We start from the raw sequence: 6,330 nt of genomic DNA, 5'->3' as shown, positions 1-6,330 counted from the left end.
TGTTTTTTTTAAAAAAAAAAAAAGATGGCAAACACAATTGTGTAATCAAAGCCTCACCTTTTTTACATGGGTCAACCTTGTATGTATGAATAAATGGGTGGTGGCTTTAATCACACAGTCACAACTTCTTGATTAGTTTTGACCCAACCTTCTCCTGAAAACCATTGTGATATGTTAGAAATAGCAATAGGAGGTACTTAGCCCTTACCCAGCCTAATTATTCAGTTACAAGTTGGTAGAGAAGGCTACCATTTTAGTAACTGATTAAAAACCAGGATAGTTCTTTAAAAGTGTCCCACTCTAGATTTATAGCAAGCCCTAAAATATTGCAGTGTTTAAAATAGAAAGATATCTAGGTTATTTTTTAATCTGTTCATTAACTCTCAGAATTATGAATGTCAACAGGAGCATTGCATTAACGTCATTTTTAATCCAATTTAAAATTATACAAATATATAATTTATTGCCACTAGATACATAATTATGGTCTTTTCGGCTAACTCCCTAACAATTCTTGCCATTATTGGCTTTCAAATTATGGCTGCTGTAACTGTCTTCATAGAATCTGTCCAAAGGAAAAAGCAAAGGTGGCAAACAAATATTGTGCATAGATTGTGCTGCCATTTTTATGATAATGAACTCCATTGCATTCTATGTAACGGGGAGGAATGGAAAATGCCATCAGATTTGCAAGATTCTATTACCGCAATATTCTCTTACTATCACAAAAAAAGACAGTTCTAGTCTTCTTGTGGATCCTGTTTCCTGATCTGAGCAACCTATAATAGGTTTTAACGTAGTATATTATGAAAGCATAGCCAACTGTCGCTAAGTCAAAAGGTATGTAAATAAAACATGGCTTATCTAATCAGATTGTGATGCACGAAGTAGGGAGGTCAACAAAGTTAAGAAGATGGTAGTACAATGTGATAGAGGCCCCATCCCTTTTGTAGACATGATGCCTTCATGTGGAAATAAAGATGGCAGAACTTTAATTATGATGATACGACTGGGATCTTGATTATTTTTGACCACCTCTATCCACACAATCATGTGTGGATAGATGTCAATCAGAATAAATGTTGATCAGATAAATTGTTGATCAGAAGGTTAGCAATTCAGCAGTTCAAATCCCTAATGCCGCATAACAGAATGAGCTCCCGTTACTTGTCCCGGCTTTTGCCAGCCTATCATTTTGAAACCACATAAAAAAATGCAAGTAGACAAATAGGGACCACTTTGGTGGGAAGGTAACAGCATTCTGTGTGCCTTCAGCATTTAGTCATGCCAACCACATGACCACGGAGACGTCTTTGTCTGCCAGAGGTTAGTTCTTTCTTAGCCCTGCATGAAGTTACTTGGTAGTGTAGTTAACATTTTGCATGCAGCTCTGATTGCTGCTGCTTCTGATTTGGATTTATTTATTTATTGTAGTTATTTATTTATTTATTTCATCAAGTATGAATTAGATAACAGATATAAGTATAAACATGATAAACATTATAAATACATGAAATGAATACGAATACAAGAGAATATTAGGACAGGGATGGTAAGCATGATGGTGCGCTTATGCACACCCCTTAACTCTTAGGAATGGGGTGAGGTTGACAGTAGACAGTTTAAGGTTAAAGTTTTAGGGATTTGGGGAAGAAACCACAGAGTCAGGTAGTGCATTCCAGGCATTGACAACTCTGTTGCTGAAGTCATTTTCTGCAATTGAGTTTGGAGCAGTTTACCATAAGTTTGTGTCTATTGTGTGCTTGTGTGTTGTGGTTGAAGCTGAAGTAGTCATTGACAGATAAGGCATTGTAGCAGATAATTTTATGTACTGCGCTTAGGTCGGATCGAAGATAGCAAAGTTGTAAGTTGTCTAAGACCAAAATTTCAAAAAAAAAAATATTCTTTTTTCTTTTCAGAATTTCAAGGATCTTCTCTCCTCTTTCTTCTGACTACTACTGACCCTCCTTGATACCATCTCAACAACTGACCTCCAGCACAAATTATTCTATTTTTCTGTACAATTTCTGAATACTTGTGCACAGTTTTTATATTAAAGTTGCATTGATAAAATAATATATTATTTAGTAACATTATTTGCTCCTCCCTCCCCTTTCTCTGCTTTCAGTAACATGTATTGTGAGTGAAAGTAATGTTGTTTTCCATCAGTACAGCTACCAGAACTTCATTTTCCTCCTTTGCAGTATATTGAAGACAAGATGTTAATCAGTAATGGAAACATGTAATTACCTCTATTATCCACAATTAGCTAGCAGGAGAAACATGCTAACTACTCAATTTAAGACATTAATAAAGCATAATTCTAATCTATTACTACCATGATGTGACTTCTTTTGAGGTTGAAAAGAAAATTCATGAAACTAATGAAAATCTGGCTCCCAAAGGCTTATTTATTAAGATTACGACATAAACTAAGAAATAAGCTGCATAAAATACAATGGAATGTATCTCTTTAACCATATTTAGCACTGCGATTTAAGCTATATTTAATTTCATATGGTTTACTTCTAAATAAGAATGCTTTTAGTACTTGCGTTTCTTTGGATCAGTCTTGAATCCTGGTCAGGTCTATGCAGTTTTCTGAACAACTTTTTTGGAAGTAGTTTGTTTTTGCCTTCTAACATCCTCATTTGGGTTGAAAAAGAGCAACTGGCCCAAAGTCAAACAGCTTGGTTTATGCCTGAAATCAGACTGCAGTGAAACTCTCCCTGCTTCTAGCAAAGAATCTTAACCACTAAACCAGCCTTTATATTTCATTCCCTAAGTAATGTAAAACAATGGATATCTAACATCCTTATTTGAGGAAGCCGTTCTGGATTAAGTTTTCTAATTGCCTGTAAATCTGCTGTCTTATTTTCTGTCGACACTTCCAACAAATATTGAATTCACCATTATTTCTGGAAGCAGACAAACAACCCAAAAGAGAATATATAATTAAATATATTTAATACTTGACTGTGAGCAATTATTGGTTAAATATTAAATATTTAAAATACTTAATGCTCCAATATGTTACCAGTTTGTTTATCTGGGGATTTTATTCCTCTACCCACTTTTAATTTCTTCTGTTGACTTCTCACTAAATCCTCTGTAGTGTGAAAGGGTGGATATTCCTTTGCTAAAATCAAAAATTGGAAACTTCACATAGGTGCAAGGGTACAGTTTGATGATTGGAAAGAATCTTTCTCGAATTTTTGCATAAACTTCAAATGGTGTGTTTGTGTTGAATCATTGTTGTGGCTAGAGTTTTATTTGTGAGCAACCATTTGCAGAATAGTACCATAAGAAGAACATAAATATTTCTGTCACAAGGTTTATTTTTCAGAAATCCCTTATTCAGGATGTCTTCCTTTCTCACAATGCTTCTCAATATTCAAGAGAGTTTGAAAAGCTTTGTGCTGAATGTCATAACCCATATGAACCGGTCACAAACTTTATATTCAGCATTGCTTGTTTACAAATGGTCTGTTGAGTAAATCACAGAACTTGCTGAAAATGCACCATGCTTTAAAATCACAATACAAGGGATAGACAGCAGACCAAGCCAATATCAAAATAAATCAAACTTAATCACTGAGTGATTTCCCTGGTGAAAATATTGCAGATTAGCCTTTAAGATATAGCAGGCAGCATTGTAAAGGAAGAAAAGATAGCTTTTCATAATTCTGCTGTGGTGTGTATGAATGCTGATGCACTAGAGAAGTAAAAATGTACCTTTTTAGACACCTCTTGTAATAAAACTGAACCTTCCTTTCCATTTGAACTTCATAAAGGGTAGCTATCAGATTGATCAACATTTGGAAGACCAGTAGTAAATAATGAAAATAGTTTCCAAGAGAGCTGAGGCAATTTGCTAAAAAAATATTCAGTACCTTCATTTACTAAGCAAATATATATATATTAAAAAAATATTAGCCAAGGTTATGCTCCCGTGTAAAAGGTCTGTCGAAATCATAGTCTATATGCCATAATCCACATCCTGGTATGTAGTATTTTTTAATAAAGATGCAAGGGCCCATCTCCTCACTCCCCATTTAATAAAATAACCAAGCAACTCTAATTTATTCTCTGCACAGGTGTTATTATCAGACCAGTATGAGTTGTGTTTCTGTAAACCTGGCCAAATTTTGTTTTGCTGTGTGTGTGCGCACGCGTGTGCGCGTGCGTGCATGCATACTTTAAAAAATATCAGTAGCTTCATTCACCTAGGCAAAAAAATAGCACAAGCTTATAGTGTCCTGGGGCCTTGTTAGTGCATTTTGGCAGCAAAACTTACAGAGCTCAAAAAAGCATACACCAACACCACCCTTCATCCCTTAGAGACCATGTAGACTATCATTTGAATTTATGTGGAGACCAAATTATTCCAGCATCATATCTGAATCCAAAACATGTTCAGATATGTGAATTTCTTTCACCCAATTGCCCCTCTCTTTTTTCCTTTGTTGCTTTGGAAAGAGCAAAGCAATACTGTTAATGAGTACTACTCTAACTTTCCTGGCATATAGCAGCCATTTTAAAGCAATATGTACTGAGCTACAGTAATTTTCCCAGACTTGACAGCTTCTAACTACATACTGCCTGGGAACGCAATGATCTGTTGGGCATTCATGTTCCAGTACATCTGGGCTTGCCAAAATGGGGAAGGCTTGTCTACAGTATTATACAGGAACATACGACCATAAAAGCCCAAACTAATAGCAGTGGCACTGGCTAAGGATAGCAAAGTCAGAAGTGTCCTGGACCAAGATCTGATCTCTCCAACCTCCACAAAATTTGGAATAGTGGTACAGCAGCTCCAGCAGCACTTAAAATGAAGGGAATTCTAGTCCAACAACATCTAAAAGAACACAGGTCAATGAACCCTACTTTAGACCAATAAAATATAGATAACAAAATTTGAATTTGGAACGTATTGTAGAAAAACGGAAATTATCTCATTAACATTTTATCTGTTTCTTTCAATTTATGTGCCAACTTTATATTATATTGAGATGCTTTCCACTGATATCAATTCTTTTTATACTCAGAACAATTAATAAAAGGTGCTATAAATGTATATAGCACCCATTATTTTCCTTCCTTCCATCATTTAGAAGAATTTGTCATGTACATTTTGCATTTTGTCCAAGATCTGCCAATATCTAGTACTTAGTGCATTGGATAAGAAATCGGGAGAATCAGATTTTACAGTAATCATTCTCAGTTATTGTATGTAAACTCATCAAATGACTCTCTCAACTCAACCACCTCATAGGAATATTGCACTGAGGAAACATAGAGGAAGTGCTATGCATGCTGCATTAGCTGTCCATTGCATTCTTTGCTAATACCAAATTTCAAAAGCATCAGTCCTTTTCTTATTCTGCGTCTTCTGTGTCTAACTTTTGCTTCCATAGAACATTACAGGGAAACCATTGCTTGCCCAGTTCTGATCTTTGTTGCAATAGATACAGCATCTTAGTAGGGGTGGGCTTCAAACATTTTAGCAAGGGTTCCTCTGCCCAGTTGCTGGGTGGGCCCTAGTCGGTCTCCTGCACCAAAGCAGGGGAGCATTTTTGCCCCCTCCTGGCTCCAGAGGCTTTTTTCGAGCCTCTGGGAGGGTGAAAATGGTCTACCCAAGCTCTGGAGGCTCTCTGGAGGTCAGAAATGGGTCCATTTCTGGCCTTCCTGGACTTCTGGTAGGCCCATTTTTGGCCCTCCCTGAGCCTCTGTGCATGCCCTGCACTTACCTGCATGCAAAACGGACCACATAGGAACTCCTGGGAGGGGTGGGGTAGGCAGGACCAGTCAGAAGTGGGATTTGGGGGTTCTTCAAACTGCACAGAATCTTAGCTAGAGTTTCTCCCAAAACCCTGCGAATCCCCAGTAGCCCAGCCCTGAACATCTGAATACTTTTATTAAAGCCTTCATTGCTACTCTTCAAGAAGTATCTTGCAATACATATATTGTCTTAACTGCTGGTTCAATCAGTATTGATAGTCAATCCTAAAAGGCAGAAGCTACCTATTATTTCAATACCTTCACTGTCTGTTCTAAGACCAGTTGTTGTATCAGTTGTTATTAATTTTCTTTTCTTTATTTTTAATAGTAGTCCCATTTTTTCACTGTAGTCGTAGATTTTTTTTATTGAAGCTTCCAGATCATTTGCATGTCTAGCTATCAGAATAGTGTCACCAGCATCAGACATGATTGATGTTTCTTCTTCTAGTTTTAAAACCACACCAATATACTTCCAATCCAGCCCCCCCCCCCCATTATATACTCAGCATATGTATTTAATTAATAACAAGAGAATATACAATTATT

The sequence above is a fragment of the Natrix helvetica genome, assembly GCF_964273705.1.
Source record: "Natrix helvetica genome assembly, chromosome: 4".
NCBI lineage: Eukaryota > Metazoa > Chordata > Lepidosauria > Squamata > Natricidae > Natrix > Natrix helvetica.
The sequence above is the reverse complement of the archived record's forward strand: the minus strand, read 5'-3'. Positions refer to the sequence as shown.